This window comes from Papio anubis, chromosome 1, assembly GCF_008728515.1.
Source record: "Papio anubis isolate 15944 chromosome 1, Panubis1.0, whole genome shotgun sequence".
NCBI lineage: Eukaryota > Metazoa > Chordata > Mammalia > Primates > Cercopithecidae > Papio > Papio anubis.
Genome location: NC_044976.1, coordinates 196,346,933 through 196,365,747, shown reverse-complemented (window position 1 = coordinate 196,365,747; position 18,815 = coordinate 196,346,933). Strand labels below are relative to the sequence as shown.

At 43.5% G+C, this 18,815-nt stretch overlaps 1 protein-coding gene and 1 non-coding gene across 5 annotated transcripts in view; both read left to right on the top strand.

Moving 5' to 3' along the window:
• The window catches only part of PBX1 (PBX homeobox 1), a 327,299-nt gene that overhangs the window by 79,219 nt on the left and 229,265 nt on the right, over positions 1-18,815 (top strand). The gene's annotated exons all lie outside the window — the stretch shown is intronic.
• On the top strand, positions 1,619-1,725 carry LOC116272039. The gene has a single exon (XR_004180774.1). It is a non-coding gene; the product is annotated as a U6 spliceosomal RNA (small nuclear RNA).

The window sequence follows — 18,815 nt, the reverse complement described above, 5'->3', positions numbered from 1 at the left end:
TCACCAAAAGGATAATTTCTGATTAAATAGAGCCATCGTGCTCTGGGGGCCATCTCAGTGTGAGTGGAATATTGAGGGGGTCTATTAATGTTTATAAGTTCCTTTGAAATTCAGCCCTTTTCTTTGAAAGCTGTAAGGCAACAGTTAAGGGCACTCATATTGCTGCTGTGACTGTGTGTATATGTGATGGGAAAGGCTGGTTGCCAAGCAGCGGAGAATGGACATAATCGTGCTGCCTAGCAACAGCGGCAGCGTGGTCACTTGCGCAGATTTCTGCGCCTCTTCCTGTTTGGTCTGCTGGAAAATACAGATGGCTTCTATGGGTTGCTCTCCGCCCTAGCCATAGTGAGAGGTAGGAAAACATTATGAACCAGGGTGGAAAAATACACAAGTGTATGTTTTAAAGTGATTCGTTTCCAAGCTGCCTAGGGCTGAGCAGGGATACTTACATAGCATTCCTCAGTTTCCCCTTTGAAGATATTGTGCACTGGCATGTTGACTCGTAAGCCGGAAGAGGAATCTCTGAAAAGTGCTAGACCCCTCTGGGTGCTGCCTCTACTGAGCCCAAGCCTTTACTCTGCATGTGTGAATATAAAGCCGCCGGTTTTCTGATAAAGACACACACATACACTCACACACACTCACACTATGGGTGAAAACGACAAGTGGAGCAGAGCGTGACTACTGATTGTTCTTTGAGGCCCGGGGAACAAAGCATTCAGGAGTGATAAAGGCAGGCGATCCCTGCTGGTTTGCCCTTTCTCCCAGCTCTGACCGTCACCCTCACACATGACACTCTTCAATGAGGTCACCTGCTCACTATAGATTCTAAAAGGGGCTTGCTTGGCAGAGGCCCCCAGAGTCAGAGTGCCGGCCTCTACTGTGCTTGGCAGTTGTGCGCATGGAACATTGGAAGCATTTGGAACGGAATGCTTAAGGAAGATATTATTTGGCAGCAAGAAAAAGGGAGTGTGCAGATTCCCCCTACCCCTCCTGGGATGAGTAGGTACTGCCTGCCCGTTTTTTCTCTACAGGAGTTGAATAGTAGCCAGAGTACAGGCTTGGCATCAGAAGGCCTTAGTTCAATCCTTATCTCTTCTACCTACCAGCAATGTGGCTTTATGCAAGCTGCTTGTTCATCTGAACCTTACTGCTCTTGTCTGTAAGGGATAGCAATATCTGCTTTACAGACTGGGCTGGAAGGTTAAAAGAGGCGCTAGTTCCATCTGGCATGCAGCAAGTGTAACGTAATTGTTGCTGTTCACCTCCTCTCCATGATTAAAGAGTAGGAAGTTGGGAAAAGAAGGTGAGTATTGTAGCTACCCTGTTTATTCCAAACTTCAATGTCTTGGTTTTTGTCCTCCGTCTTAGCCTCCTAAATGAAGAGCCTTTATTTCTCTCTGTTTAGATTGGAAAAGACAAGAGATCTCTCTTCTTTTGATGCTGGGTGCCTGGATGGTAGTAATTGATTTTAGTGGTTTCTTAATCCATACGGAATCAGTTAGGATGGTTTGCTCCCATCTTTAGGATGATGAGACAGTAGTACAGAGCAGTGGGATGATTTGTTTGGAACCCTAGAGACCATTAGTTCCAAGATGAGATCCAAATCCTATGGCCTGTGCTCATTTTGGCAGCACATATACTAAAGTTACAATGATACAGAGAAGATTGGCATGGCATCTAGGCAAGGATGACATGCAAAGTGGTGAAGTGTTTATTGATTGATTGATTGGTTGATTGATTGATTGAGACAGGGTCTTGCTTTGTCACTCAGGCTGGAGTGCAGTGGCATGACCATGGCTCTCTGCAGCCTTGACTTCCTGGGCTTAAGCGGTCCTCCCACCTCAGCCTCCCTGTTAGCGGGAACTATAGGCATGCACCACCATGCCCAGCTAATTTTTTCTATTTTTTTTTTTTTGTAGAGATGGGGTGTTACTATGTTGCCTAGGCTGGTCTCAAATTCTTGGGCTCAAGTGATCCTCCTACCTCAGCCTCTCAAAATGTTGGGATTACAGGTGTAAGGCACCATACCCAGCTGTGTTCTATATTTAAAAAAAAAAAAAAAAAATCCTGTGGCCTGATGGTATAGATGAAGCCCCTGCCAAAGCCAGAGGGGCTGGAGTGGGTAGAAAGCCACCAAGGAGTCCGAGGGTTCCAGGTATTGACAAGACCTGAATTTTAGACTTCAAAATTGTGACATCAGTGTATATTCCCCAAAAGATCACAGCCTGGCTCCTGGAGGCCTGGATGTGCTAGGTGGGTCAGTAGGGTTGGAAGAGGGCCCTTGCATCTTTTCTGCTCTGTTTACATTTGTATGTCTGCTAGTATACAGAGTAGCTAAGGAATCCAAATGGGGAAGGCCTTGGGTTCTAAACTGGCTTCTCATCCAGGTCCTGCTAAGAGCTCTTATTCCTCAGTTTCCTCAGCTAGAATGATGATAACATTGACCTATTTCTCAGAACAAGGTAGGTCAGGGGTTTGGAATTACTCATCTGGACTACTGTTTAAGTGCTCCACTCGGCAGATTGCTCCTTGTGCAACATACATATGGGGAAACGATGTGATGACACTAGCACAAAGGACGGTTTATAGTTATTTTCAGTGGTTCCTCATTTTTTGGTGTGTTTTTTTGAGACACAGTTTTGCTCTGTCGCCCAGGCTGGAGTGCAGTGGCACGATCTCAGCTCACTGCAACCTCTGCCTCCCGGAGTCAAGCAATTCTGATGCCTCAGCCTCCTGAGTAACTGGGATTACAGATGCCCACCACCATGCCCGGCTGATTTTTTTGTATTTTAGTAGAGACGGGGTTTCACCATGTTGCCCAGGCTGGTCTCCAACCCTTGAGCTCGGGCAATCCACCTGCCTCGGCCTCCTAAAGTGCTAGGATTAGAGGCATGAGCCACTGCACCCGGTCGGTTCCTTGTGTCTTAAAGCAAACACAGGCACAGTATTCTGGGCAAACAGATGTTAATAGCTTGACCTCTCTGTCAAAGGAGGACTTGGTTGCTTAAGACCCTTCGAGCTGTCAAAGTTACAGCTTCTCCAGGATACTATCATCCTCACCCATTTCTTATTCTCTGTGCAGGGAGGGACCATCGCTCGAAAAGCTCCCATCAGAGCACCCATTCTGGGACTTTGGGCAGAATGCTTAAGGCAGTGGTTCTAAAATTCCACACCACCTGTTCTTCCAGTTGTGTCCTCTCTGAGCTGCCTCTGACGGTCACATTCCATGGCCATGTGCCACAGCAGACTCGTGATACTGATTTTAGTGTTGTCCTTGGCCACTGGGGGCAGAGAGGAAGGAGAGAGAAGAGAAGGGGAGAGAAGAGGAAAAATGGGAATGGGGTCCATTCATCCATCTCTCTGTCATTAGGGGCCCACCAATTCCCACTATGGTACCTCAGAAACTAGCTCAGACCTGGGGGCCATCCAATGACTTAATCTGGACCAGTAAAGCAACCGGGCCATTTTCCTGCCTCGACATGCTTTCTCAGCTGCCCTCCCCATTGGCAAGGGCCAAAATGACTCGTCTTCCTGTGCCCTAGTTCCATGGGGTTTCCTCTCTGTGACTCTGGGCAGAGGCCTTGGTTGCCACCAAAGGCAGCTTATGGTGTTAACTTCAGGTCTAGCCTGACTCAGTTGCCTTCCCTCAGCTATTTACTGCAGAGGCACTTAATGAAGAAGACACAAGGATAGCAGGCCTGAGGGATAACTTCAAGGCTAACGTGTCTTTTGTCCAGTACTTACTCTTCTTTTGAATTTTAAGAATTCCAGATTTTATTCTAAGTCAGAGAACACTGCGAGAAAGGATTTTATTGTATTGACTCCCTCCAAATGGCGTGAACGTCTGGATTTGCATCCTTCCCATGCCAGATATCACAAATTGGGTTGGGTTTTGCATGCTCAGGGTGACTTTTGGTATTCAGCTAACACCCTTCCTTTAGGGAAGTTAGAACACTTGATAAATTTTAAGCTTTTCATCCTCAGTAGTACCCCTGGAAAATTGAGGTTCAGTGAGGTAAAGTGTCTCGATTAATTATATGATATGTACTGCTTTTTGGTGGCTCTTTTGTTGTGTTTTGTTTTTTCTTTCTCCATCATTTTGTTAAAATGAATTATGTGATTGTCCAGGTTAGCAGTGTTCTGTTTTCATAGAATAAGCCCCATCTGTAGTACTGTTTATTTCCACCGAGCTTATTTTTCAGGGGACTCTGTGCATTTCCACATTTCCAACACCAGCTCTAAGAAGGTACACCTGCAGAGTTTGTTGTGACCCTGTTTCAGAACTGGCAGAACCAAGTGCAGGCTTACTCTATTTGGTAGAGACTGAGTCCCAGCAAGTAGAAGTGTCTTGCCAAGGGGATGTGACTATTAATAGGAAATGGAACTAAAAATAGAACCTAGGTATGACCCCAGCTATTTGACCACTCTCACCAACATGATTTCTCCTTTTGGTCTCAGACCAGGACATTCAGGGCATCTCTCCATTTTCATATGGAGAAGCATCCAAGTATGTCTCAGTGGTTGATTAGGAGACCATATCCTTCAGGAATCATGTTGAAACTTGTCAGGGTAGTTCCTAAGGTCCTGAGGTCTAGGACCTAGTACTGTAACCTGGCCCCGTGAAATCTTTGGTAGATGGTAAGTGTTCAGTATGAATTTATTTATTTGATTAGGTGTTTTTTTCTCATGGTGAATACAATTCCTTTAATATCAGCCAGGACTTAGTGAACATGTGCTCCTTTTGCCGCACAGAAAAATAGAAAATGAGATATTGAAAGGAAATAGAACAAAAACTGTCTGCCTTCAAGGAGCTCACAGTCTAGTTCTGGAAACTGGACATACATAGTTTCTGCGGTCTGCTTGGACTGTGTCACTGTGATCATTCTAAGGTAACGAGCCACCTTTTATTCTTTTACCCAGCCCAGTTGTTTCAGATGAAAGGATAGAGAAGCCGGCGTCTGCTGTGATGGAGGTGATGTTTTATTTTAAGATAAAGTATAGAAGCAACTGATTGATGGATTATAAACTGGGAGGTCCAGGATAAAGCTTCATTCTGAGGGCATCAGTATATTTCACTGGGAGCCTCCTGGGCATTAATTCTGCCGTTAATTTTGTTATTAGAAACCTAGCCAAACAAAGGGAGGTGGCGAAGCTTGAGGCTGGTTTAACCTTGATGAAACAGTGATTTCACCAAGGATGATGTTGCCCCATCCATCTTCATCCATCAAGGCCCTGCTGAAATATGCTAATGAAGCCCGAAGATAGGAGCACAGAGCAGTTAAATGGGGCGTTGCAGATGCTCTCCGTACCCCCGTGACAGGGTGATGCCATTTACTGTCCAGATTTAGTACAGGAAAGACAGCAATGCTGACGTGGTGTCATGGTGGAAGATAGAATGGAGGCTCCACCTGGTAAAAAGAAAGGGCAAGGTTCGGGGTATATATTCTAGAAGAAGATGGGAAAACTTGGTTTTTGGTGAAGGGATTGGTTTTCTTAATTCTCTTTGGCTCACTTTCTAGCCAGTCCACACAAGAACCAGATATGTGGCATACTGCAGATAGGGCAACATTTTTAAGTTCCAGAATGTGACCTCCCACCATGTGCCAAAGCAAGTTATCTGTTACCATGTCAGTCTGCAGCACTGTTTGTTTCCAGTGGTACATGAGCTAATACCTTGGCTTTATTTGTTTATTTTTTAAGTTACAACCTTTTGGATACTTATGACATGCTGGGCATACTACTGAGTTATTGTATATGTATTAATCTAATTAGATTCTTACAAATAGCCGATGAAGAAGCAAAATTATCACATATATTTTACAGATGAAGTTTGAGAGGGTAAATTCTTTCCAAAATTATGTAACCAGTAAGTGGCATGGTTGGGGTTTAAACCCATGTCTACCCCACTCCAAAGACCTTGCACAAAATCATTGTGCTCTGAAGACTCTCATGTCGGATATAGCTGGGAATCCCTGATAACCACTGGGAGCAGCTTGACTCACTTACATATTTATTGCTTATATATTCTTTGGGTTCAGTTTAACTTTAACTTTGGCATTCCCTTCACAATTCTTTCTTTTGTAAATAGATTATAAGCTCTCTGAGGCCAGCAGCCAAGCCCTTTCTCTAATCTCATCAATGTTGATGACATCCCTAGTTTCTACATGGAGTGCTTACTTTTGGCATCATGCTTCTAATGGATGGTTAAAAAAGTCTGGCCAGCTGCTTTTCTGGTTTTCATTTCATACATTGGATGAAAGCCTTGGGGGATTTTACTTGTCTTTACGAGTTAATTCTACAGGAATCACAGTAAAATTTCTGTTTCTTGGAATTTTTTAGCGGATCCACTTTTGTTTCCTACTAGTACGTTACCTATCTAGTCTGTATCCAACCGTACAGAGAAAAGTAAACAGCAAATGAAACTTTATTATTACGTATTTAAACGACATCTTTGGAGCAGTCTATATTAGGAGGTGTGTACCAAATTCTGCTCATCTTAGGACCCTAGACAGTTCCTCTAAGAGAGCCTGCCAGCCACCCTTCATTTACAATGATGCAGACCCTGAGCTAAGAGGTGGTCTTGGGCAAATCAGGCAAAACAATTCCTAAATCTAAAATGTTTATCAGCTTTTGTGTTTTTTTTTTTTTCCTAAATGGAGATAAAGTTGGAAGTTAAAAACAGAAAAGAAGGATGGATTAAAAAATATTTAAATAAGATGCCAAGTAACATGAATTTCCTGAAATAGACTGTTTTAGGATAAAAGGTATATCTTGGCCTTAATGTGTCTTGTGCCATTTATTAAATCAGTTCTGAACTTTGGGGACTCCAGACTGTTATTAAAGAGTTAATAACCAAAGGCTTCAACGTCCAGGATGTTGTGTGGGTCAGTGTATCTTGCCAAGAGGTAACATCAGCCAGTGGAATCAGTTGGGCTCTCCGTCTGGCAGATCTGTCTCTCTCAGCTGCTCCTCCTCCAGTTTCTAGTCTTGGAGTTCATATACAGTAAATCTTTCTCTTAATAAAGCCGTTTTTCAAATCTGACTTTGGACTAGGGACTGCTTTTTCTCCAAATGCAACAGCTGTTAAACATGGTGCATTGGGCACGGTGTATATCTCTTTGTTCAGTTTTGGGTTTTTAATATGAGCAGGGACATAAAGGAGTGGGAAGACTCTATCGATTTCTTTCTACCCATGAGTCATCCACTGGGTTTGGAAATAAGGCCTCCAGCCTCAAAAGGCTTCTGGGCTCCCTGGGCTTCTCACCCTTAAGGATGAAGCCTATTGTGCCCTAATAACCAGTACAGGATTCCCCCCCTTTTGGTGAGATAGAATTGTGGAGCTCAAGGTGTCCGCCAGCAGAGGCTAGACCTTTTGGCCCCTATCTGTCCCATTTACATGGGGAAAAGCATTTTTGCCCCCTTGCTCTCTGGTCCTTCTGTCACTGTCTCTGTTCCCAATGCACTGGGGAGCATTAACTCCCTGAAGGGGAAAAAAGTTCACAAAAGAAATGAATTATGCATATGGAATTCATTTCCTTGATGAATAGGGAATCTGAACAAACTCCATGGCTGTTTGATTTTAAGGCAGAGGAGAAGGGGGGCTTGGGCTAAAGAGTATAGTGGGGGGTGATCAAAAAGAACTTGAAACAAGAGAGGTGGGAGAAAAACCATGGCAGGAGGACTTGGGATGGAAATATGGAGGACAAAGTAAGGGGACCTTTGAAAATAGCTTAGGGCCCATTATTCTTGCCAACATGTACACACAGATATATACCTCACTCCCGATTAATGTGCAAATTTGTCCCCAAGGAAACTGGAAATGGTCATGAGATTGTACTGGGGAGAAATGACAACACTAAGGCGATATGACCGTCCTGAATTAAAGTTGTTCAGTGATTCTTTTGCTTTCTTCAGTCCAGGTTAACAATGGGCACTTTGAATTTTGAGGCAGGACTTGTGTGATAGGTAAAGAACTGCACTGAGAAGTGGAAGACTTGGATCCAAGCCCCATGAGACCCAGGCTGCGTGACTGTGGGCAAGTCACCTCATCTTTCTGTCTCAGTTATCTCATCTATAAGTGGGGATTATGGCAACTGCCCTGGGGAAAAATTATAAGGGCCAAACAAAAGTGCTTTTATGCGTAACACAAGATGCGAATCTGAAGGGATTTTATTTTTCTCTCTGTGCCTCCTTTTCTTGATGGCATTTTGGATATCCAGACCTAGTCTTCTCAGCAAGCCAGAGTTTCTTTGGAGCAGAAGAATGAGGGGGAAATTGATTCAGGAGCAGCGTGCTGGTTAAAGGAACAAAGAAAAAAGCAAAAAATCCCATTTTAATCCTCACCTCATCTATGTTATGAAAACCATTTAAAATAATCAATCTGATGTTTTTGGCAAATGTAGGTACTGAATCAGTAGTGGTTACTGCGTAACTAGTTTGATCAACAGTAGGAAAGCTCGTCATTGACAGCCACATACATTATGGAATCAACCAGAGGGTGTTTTTTAGAGCTTCCCTTGTAGGCTGACTACCTAGAAGAGGCAGCCTCTGTCCTGGCTGCCAAAGACCTGTGGATGCTTCCGAGGGGGAGATGTGGTCAAATTGACCTCTTACTTCTAATTGCCCTCCATTATTCCTTGTTTCTGAATGGAAAAAAGACTTGGGGACACTAAGTCTTCAGCAGAGGTAACAGGTAGAAAGTCACACATACCTGTGCACATTTGTTAGAGATATGTCCCTGCTCATTGAGAGGAGAGAGATTTTTTTTTTTTTTTGATAGTTATGTGCTCTTAAATCCATTACAGGATTGAGTAAACAGGTCCAACCACTGCCATGTCTCTTTATTTTTCTCACCACCCAATTTCAGCACATGCAGTTTTTCACAGAGGCGTGTTTGTTTTACAGCAAATCCTTTTTAGGGGTCAGGATGTGTGGTGGAATGCGGTTATATCCTTTAGGACTGCCCACCACAAACACACACTGTGCACTCATACCTTTAATGCAGTGGCATTCGGTCCGTTCTGCAGGACATGGCCCTGGGAAGACTATGGAGGTGTCCCAGGACAGTCTTCCTGGTAGTAAGGGGGGCAGCCCTACAGGCTCGGGGGTCCCACCCCAACTTCAACCCCTGCACCTTTGTTTCATGGCTTTTATTTGCTCGGGTTTATGGGAAAGAGTGCTTTTAAGAAATCTTTGAAACCTAGTGGTGTAGAGAATAGACCAGTGCCTAGTATGAATTATTTATTTGTTTATTAAGATTTTCATGGCACCTTCCCTTTCAAAGCTCAAGGCACCAAATAGAACTCATCAAACTGATAGCATTTAGCACTGAAGGTTGAACAGGGGCCTCCGGAGGAGGAACCACTAGGGAGGATAAGAAAAGAGGGAAGAAGAGCAGAGAGAAGAGCACAGCAGTCCAGACCCCAGAGCCACCACTACAGCCAAAGGAGGAAAATCCTAACGACTCCAGGTTTTCCAGGAAGGAATCCAGCCCTGCTGGGAAGTTGTTTTGTTATCAGGGAAAGTCACTTCCTTCTCTCAGCCTCCTCCATGAATTCCTGGTGACTTAGTTGACCCCCCCAGGCCCCTCCCAGGTATGATCTTTTAAGAAGCCTGAGGAGCTTTCCTTTTTAGGTGAGCAGGCCTAACCCTTCTGCCAAGTTGTTACGGCAATAAAAATCGTCATAAAATTTTTTTTAATGTTATGCATAAACCTTTCAATAACAAGTATATTTGGTACAGAGTGGTTTTCAACCCTGGCTGAACATTAAAATCACCTGGGGAACTTTAAAAAAATATTACCAGTGCCTGGGATCTACCCTGGAATGATGAAATCGGAACATCTGGGGGCTGGTGCTGAGCATCTGTATTTTCTCAAAGCACCCCAGCTTTTGTGTTATACACTGGGGTTGTGAAATCCCCGGGGACCTGGGGAGGCTGATGATAGGAGGTGAACTTGAGTGTGCCCAGAGAAAGGCAAAGAGGGGCTTATTAGGGGTGTGATTTCAGTGCTTCCGATTAACAGTGGAGGAAGGAAACTTAAACTATACTTTAAAGTTATCAAGCTATAGGATATTCTTATAGTAAGTGTAGCCCATTTGGCTTGTGTAACTTATTTTTCACATACTTCAAGACCGGGAAACTTTAGAAGTGTCACAGCAAGTTCTTTGGCCACCTCCTCACTAGCTGGCTGCCACTGAAAGTGTGAGTCACATGCCAGCCACCGTTGTGGGGAAATCACACTTAGGATATTTTACTTGCATGCAGCAGAGAGGTTGCTGTTATCCTCCCCATTTTACAGAGAAGGATGCGGAGGCCCAGAGAGGCTACATAATTTTCTCTGGGTCCCAAAACCTGTAAATAGTAGAGAAGGGGATCAAACTTGCTTATCTTACTCTAAGCTACCCGCCTCTTTCTGCTATACTGAATGCCTCTGGACTTGTTGATTTGTCAGCTGCTTGCTCTTGGTGGGAGGGCGTTTGGCTTTCCTTTTCAGATACGAGGGAAAACATGAGAGGAGAAATCAGCTTCTGCAGAGATTATCTTAGAGATTGAGTACGGCAGTGTAATGCAATGAAAACATGCACGGAGCAGGGGCCTCTAGCCCCAGGGGTAGGCTTGCAATTAGAACTGGGCCAAAAGAAAGAAAATTGTGGGAGGGTCCAAGTGAGTAATATGGGAAACATGCTTTTTGTTTAACTGTGATACCTTTGGTGTCATTGATGTGACGTAGGCTCTTTACCTCTTTCATTCCAAGATGACACACCTCTGCGGGGTTACTTTGTATTCATTCTGGACCTCTATCATTTTCAGGGGGCCCATGCTAGAATGTACTGGAATGTGGGAACACTGGCCTACAGATCTAGTTCGGTCCTCTCCCACCGCCATGCTCTTAGTCACTTCACCTGCTGCCTTCCAAAACAAATGGGCTGTGTGTGTCTCCTTCCCTTAACAAAGTATTCTGTAATCATATTTTCTAGCTTAAAACAAAATTAGTCTTTTAAATGTAAAATACATCTAAAGCACTTTTATTAATGGATCGCTTTCCTTCAGGGATTATAGTGCTTAGTATGAGTTTTTAACTCATCTATTTTCATGCCATATAGAGAAGGAAAGTGTTAACTATTTTTGAATGTAGAGAAAACTTTTGTTGGGAGTCTCTAGACCTTAAACCGAGAACCTGTTTGACAAAACTGCCATCCTCCCAACCCCCTTAAAAGATAATGCCCTAAATCTATCAGTTTTCCACCCCCCCAGTATGCAAAACTGGCTGTTTTCTGGTATTAGTTGTTCCTACCTGTGGCTTGGAGTCCCTGCCACTTGGCTTCCTAGATTGTGTCCCATAAATTCAAGCATAAGGAGATCCCAGTCTGCTGCACCTGGCCTCCCTTGTCCTTCACATCCTTGCAGCAGACTGTAACAAACTTTCAAGTTAGCTTTTTATTGCATTCCACCTCCTGCCAGGGGTGTGATAGGGCAGACTTAAACTCATGCAACTCAAAATGACCATGCTGGGTCTGTTCTAAGTTTGAATTTTGACCTTGATCCAGCCTTCACATACTTTCTCTTATGAATTCCCTTTAATGCTAGTTAATAAAAATATAATGGCTTTCCTGTCCCTTCTCATAATAACATTGCCAGCTTTGGAGGTTCTTTGAAAACCTTGCTTGAGAAGTCCGTGGCCAAAAAAAACAAAGATATTTGGCTTTAAAGTATGGACTTTGCTCCCCAAACTCCTCTCTCTGAGGAAGGGAGAGAAAGGGTTGAAGGTTTCTGGGAAATGGGCATAGAAGCAACTCTCAACTCTGGCCATGTGGATCTGCAGACAAAATTAAGGCAAATGTAGTGCTACAGATCCCATCCCTGGGCCTCACATTGTGGCCAGCCATATGGAGTCAGATTTGGAGACTTTTTAGAGATGGGGAAGCCACTAGACTCCTAGGCATCTGGTGTAACGAGAGACTATTCCTTTGCTACCTTCTTTTTTTTTTTTGAGTCGGAGTCTCGCTTTGTTGCCCAGGCTGGAGTGCAGTGGCGTGATCTTGGCTCACTGCAACCTCCGCCTCCCGGGTTCAATAGATTCTCCTGCCTCAGCCTCTTCAGTAGTTGGGATTACAGGTGCCTGCTACCACGCCTGACTAGTTTTTGTATTTTTAGTAGATACAGGGTTTGACCATGTTGGTCAGGTTGGTCTTGGACTACTGACAAATGATCTGCCCGCCTCAGACTCCCTGTAACTCCCAGTGCTGGGGTTACAGGTATAACCTGGCTATCTTTGCTATTTGCTATTGGAAGAGAAGGCAGCCCTGATTTAGTCTGTTTACAGTCTGCTTTATGTGAATAATAGAAAGCCATCATAGTCCCTAAAACTTTCCTTACCAGTTAACCCTGCTGGACAACCTGTCTTTGTCTCTTGACAACTGTTAACTGAGAAGAGGGCCTCAGTGTGCTCCTCTAGGTGTGCACATTAAGGACTTTGCACAGTGTGGATATAGCTCACGCTGCTCTGCGGTCTAGAACATGCTGCTTGAATTTTCATCATCCTCCTCCTCTCCACCTCCAAGAAAAAAAAAGCGTGCAGGAAGTAGCATTTTAGTTCTTCTCCACCACCTCTGCTTCCCTTCTCCCTTCTTTTCCTCCTTGTAGCATTCCCTTTAGTACCAGGGAGGGATGGTGGTTGAAAATGGGGGGAATGATGTTGCTCAGAAAAAAGAAATCAGCCTAGAGCTTAAGAGGTGAGGGGAAAGGAAAGAACACTTCAAGCATAGCCCAGCCCAGGCGTGCCAACTCCCACCCCAGCCTCCTCGTACCTCCGGTCTCCGAAGGAGGGTGATGAATTCGGTTTCCACCAACATTAAACTGATAAATGAAATTTGTATGTTAAAACAATGATAATTTAATTGTATTTTATTTTCTTCTTTCCCATCCACATTTCGATCTCACCCCCCTCTTCATTACCCATCCTTCAGCTTTGGGAAGAGGGTGGTGGAGGCTGTGCGGAGGGGGGGCATTGCAAGCTGTCGGTTTGCATTGTGCGGACGGGGAAAGGTCTCTACCTGGCTCATTTTGTCCCCTTTGCTTAGGCTGTCACTGCTGACAGTCCTCATGTTTATTTCATCTCGCGTGGTGGCTGTCTCGTTTCCCTACCCTCCGATGTCATTAACGCACAGAGAGCGGGCCCTGCAGTGTTGAGCCTAATGAATTCCACTGTGGCTGTTCTGCTCCCCACCTCGTTACCAAAGCTCAAGGTGTCAAATTAAACCCAGCCTAGAGAGAAAGAGAAAGTGCAGGAGAGAAGCAAGAGCAGGGGAAGAGGGAGGTGCAGAGAACATATAAACAACCCTCCAAAAAGAACAGTTGAAGGTGGGGGGAGAAGAAAGGAGGGGAATGAGACAGAGAGGAGCCCACAAATGGGTGACTTTCCTCCTGCGACCAAATCCATTTCAAGCACGGTGACATCCATGACTCACAGCAGGACCTAATGACCTATTCTTCCCCGGGTGGGGTTTGTACCTTGGCCTTGGCTGCGGTTTGTTGCTTTTTCCTCATTGTCTGGTTGATTTATTTTCATGGTTTATGCAGATTGAGCACCTCGCAAAGCAGACAGAGCAAATAAGAGGAGTCAGAGCTTATGGAGGGTGTGTGTGTGTGTGTGCGTGTGTGTGTGTGTGTTTAAGGAAAAGTGGAAGCCAAATGTGAGCTCTTGATTTAGTGGCCCTGATCAGCTATGGAAATTCAAAATGGTAGAAAGAGGAAATCATCACGTAATTTTTTTTTTTTTTTTTTTTTTTTGAGAGGAAGTCCCTCTCTGTCACCAGGCTGGAGTGCAGTGGCACAATCTCAGCTCACTGCAATCTCCACCTCCCAGGTTCAAACCATTCTTCTGCCTCAGCCTCCCAAGTAGCTGAGATTACAGGCACGCACCACCACACCCAGCTAATTTTTGTATATTTAGTAGAAACGGGGTTTCACCGTGTTGGCCAGGATGATCTCGCTCTCCTGACCTCATATAAATTTAAATAACCCCTGTGGGGGTACTCTAGCAGATTTTCCTCCCCTCACTCTACCCCAGTTTGGAAAATAGTGATTCATTTCATCTCTTTTCTATATAACCTTGTGTCATTTACAAAGCATTTTCCTTTATATTATTGGCATTTTATTTTTGGGGCATTTTGTTGGAGATGACCATTAATAGATTTTTCACATTCGACAGATGGGAAAAATGAGAAGTAGAGATGTTAACTTACTTGCTCAAGGTAATAGAACTAGAAGGTGAGAGAAGAGGGTTACATTTCAGATCCTCCCTTTCCAGAATTCAGTGTTTTTCCCTTATACCACTAAACTTCCTAGATTTTTGTCAAGAGGTGGGAGGAGGTTAAATAAGCTTGTGAACTTTAAAACTTGAAAATTTATATACAGCAAAATAGACCTAAAATATACAGTTTGATATGTTTTGACACGTAAATATACTCATGTAACCAACACCCTTTTATCACCCTAGAAAGTTTCTTTCAGCCCTTTTTTATTTCTCTTACCACCCGCACCCCCACCGCCACATCATCAGAGTGTATTTTTGCATGTTTAAACTTTTTTTTTTTTTTCCCAGACAGAGACTCACTCTGTCGCTTAGGCTGGAGGCCAGTGTTACGATCTTGGCTCGCTTCAATCTCTACCTCCTGGGTTCGAGTAGTTCTCCTGCCTCAGCCTCCTGAACAGCTGGGATTACAAGTGTGTGCCACCATACCCAGCTAATTTTTACATTTTTAGTAGAGACAGAGTTTTGCCATGTTGGCCAGGGTGGTCTCGAACTCCTGACCTCAAGTGATCTGCCCGCCTCAGCCTCCCAAAGTGCTGGCATTAGAGGCGTGAGCCACCACGCCCAGCCGTGTTTAAACTTTGTTGGTAGAATCACACAACACGTATACTTTTGTATCCAGCTTTTACTTATCACACTGTTTCTTGAGATTTATCTGTGTTATTGCTTGCATCAGTACTTCACTCCTCCTTGTTACTGAGTGGTATTCTATTATGTGAATACACCATAATATTTTTTTTATTCAGTCTCACTTGTATTTTTTTTAAATCTTTTTATAATAATTTAGTACTTAAGACACAATTTTTATAAGAGTTTTGGAGCACATGGGTGATGGTCCATGAGGCCTGGCTCCCTGAATTCAGTGGCAGAGCCGTGGTGCTGGGCAAGAGGGATGAGTGAGGGCTGGGCGTGGTGCCTCACACCTGGAATACTAGCACTTTTGGAGGCTGGGGCAGGTGGATCACTTGAGGTCAGGAGTTCAAGACCAGCCTGGCCAACATGGTGAAACCCTGTCTACTAAAAAACAAAAATTAGCCAGGCATGGTGGTGGGCACCTATAATCCCAGCTACTTGGGAGACTGAGGCAGGAGAATCGCTTGAACCGGGGAGGCGGAGGTTGCGGTGAGCCAAGATGGTGCCACTGCACTCCAGCCTGGGCAACAGAGTGAGGAGTGAGCTGAGGCACAGGGCAGACAAAAGCCTGTCAGGACCGCACCTCTCAAACCTGGGCCCACAAACGCATACTTTAAATGGCTTGGAACTTACTTGTTTCTTTGCTTGGGGCTCATTGTCTGCTTCATTGTCCTTGGCTATTTGTGACAATAGGCATGACAATAGAACAGCATATTCCTTCTTTGGAGTTTTCTGTGTTTGTTATTTGATTTTAAAATTCTGCTCCTTTTTCCCAATTAAAATGGAATTCTGTTTCTGATAAATTTTTACCATTCTTTTCCAAACAGTAGAGTCAACTCAAGGATATCACAAATCGGGACTAGAAATTGCTGGCAGATATTCCGTAAATAGTGCATTGGGGATAGGGTGTCTAGCTCTAATATTTGCATTTTGTAGTTGGGGACAATATGAAAAACTTTGTTACTCCACAAAGATTTTTGGCACTTAGAATGGCAAGAAAATCCAGGTTCCCTTACTTACAATGCAGTACTTTTACCTTGAACCTAAAGGGTAGGATGTGCGTGTGTATTTCCAGGGTCTCTGCGATTTGTCATTCGTATTAACAGAAAACAGGTCCAGTCTTTGGAACTCTGGTTAGAGTTGACATCATGGCAAAACATCAGGCCTCAGGTTTCATTGATTTTAAACTTATTATGTCGTGTGATTATCTCATCAGTGATGGTCTTTGTCATTAAATCCACTGCTTCAGCTGGGCTGAACACATTCCAGGAGGAGCAGGATCAAGAAGGTTTTTCAAAGATGTGGACAAGTGAAGTGAGAAATACTGGAATTTAAATTCTTTCCTTCTTTTAAAAACTATCCCTGGTGTTATCTGTACTTTCTAAAGAGTCAAAATGGGAAGAGAATGGTCCGAGAGTGGAGATTTGGCAGCATCACGTCCGTAGTTCTACTTTCTTCTCCATTCCCACACACATAAACTTCATGAAAATAAACTCAGTTTTGTAGCATTTAAGGCCTATTCAGAAAGGATTCAGTTGTAGTCAATGGAAGAACCAAGATAGTTAACCAAGTCTTAAGCATTTCTCTATTCATTCAGCAACATTTATCAAACTGGATATAAGAAATAGATAAAGCCAGCCTCTGCCCTCAGGAGCTTGTGATGGGGGAGTAGTGTGTGGTGTGATCTGTATTATTACAGAGGGGAGCACAGCAGGTGATGGGAATGGAACACTGGCTCCTAGCATGGCCTGCTTGGGTCAAGGATGGCACACTGGATTGGATAAATCAGGGGAAGAACCGATTTTATGGAAATTATCCAAAGGAGCTATTCATTAATTTAGCATCTCTCCTCCCCAGTCTCTGATGTGTGTTTTTTTTCTGTTTTTCCTTTTTTCTTTTTTCGCTTTTGTTGCCCAGGCTGGAGCGCAATGGTGGGATCTCGGCTCACTGCAACCTCCACCTCCCAGGTTCAAGCGATTCTCCTGCCTCAGCCTCCCGAGTAGCTGGGATTACAGGCATGCACCACCATGCCTGGCTAATGCTGTACTTTTAGTAAAGACGGGGTTTCTCCATGTTGGTCAGACTGGTCTGGAACTCCCGACCTCAGGTGATTCACCCGCTTCAGCCTCCCAAAGTGCTGAGATTATGGGCATGAGCCACTGCACCCGGCCTCTGAAGTCTTTTTTAGACTGCCTGTCTTCTACAGAGCACCATGCTATGGGAGTGTGGTCTGGCTTTGGGAGTAGAAAAGTCCAATATTGAGTACAACATTGAGATACATGACTGTTGGGACCACTCTTAATCTTCCAAGGATGACCACCATTTCTTGTAGTGGTTTACTGAGACAGTCAAGACAATATGAATATTTCTGGTAATGTTCAGTGAAATGTTTTCTTGTGCTTGACCTGCTGTTTGTGTTTGCTGATCTGGAACTTCAGTTGACCTCCTTGACTGCAATCATTTGTTCTGGTTTTGTGTGTTTGTTTGCACTGGGCTTTAGATTTGTAAAACATTGTATATAGTTGTGTCATGTAGCCTCCCTAAATCTTAGTGAATAGGATTTTACCTGGCATCAATATGTCGGTTTTGCAGTGAAACTACTATGATTGTCATAGTCTAACATGGTATAAGGACTTGATGAAGATTTTGTATGACAAATGAAGCTGTGGCTGCCTTTGGGATTAGTAGATATATGGAACAAGAACAAGAAGGCATGCAGGTATTCATCATAGCATGAAAAGATGGAGATTATATAGAGACATTGAGCCTTCAACTGCAGGTGGAGAACGGAATTAATATGGTACATTTAAAAATATTTTAGAAATGATATTTTTAAAAGAGTCAAAATAAAGTGCTTTCATCTGATTAATTGACCAGAAATTGGGCTACTCAATATAATGAATAATTCTTAGGATCTATCGATATGACTACTCAGTGGTAAGAAGTGCCACATAAATATTGGCCTAATACATATATAATTATGTAACTCTAGCCAGGTAACTGGGTTAAATATGGGTAACAACAAAAGCACTTCTGTCCTGATCAAAATCTCAGTTATTTTTAAATACTTAATATAATCAGATCTTTTTCAAGTAAACAATAATTCAGGAGACAAATGTTTAGTACATCTCATAGAAATATTTTGTCCCAATTTGTTTGCCTGTACAATCTACATTCTTCTTATTCATCCATATTTTGAAGAGTCAGAAAAGAATTCATCTCATTTGAGTTAGTTTAGATCAACATACTGATATTGCTGAATATTTTCACTTCCCTGAAACTAAACACATCTATTCCCCTCGTCTTAGACAAATTATGAGGGGAAACCTGTCTGAAATTTGGCTAACACATGGCATGCATTTGAAGCCACTGGAGGATTTGCTTTGTCAATTTAAGATTGAGTGACAGCTGTAGAGGAAAGTGACAGAAAAAAAAAACCTTCTTAATGTGAAATAGAAAGTATAAAGGATAATAAAATGCTAAGATGTACAGGAAATTCTTGTAATATGACTAAGCATATATGACACTTGTAGAGATCAGTTCTGCTACAGGTATTCTTACGTTATATAAATGATATATTATTATAATATCCTATTATGTATATTATATATATATATATATTTTTTTTTTTTTTTTTTTTTTTGAGACGGAGTCTCGCTCTGTGGCCCAGGCTGTAGTGCAGTGGCTGGATCTCAGCTCACTGCAAGCTCCGCCTCCCGGGTTCACGCCATTCTCCTGCCTCAGCCTCCCGAGCAGCTGGGACTACGGGCGCCCGCCACCTCGCCCGGCTAGTTTTTTGTATTTTTTAGTACAGATGGGGTTTCACCGTGTTAGCCAGGATGGTCTCTATCTCCTGACCTTGTGA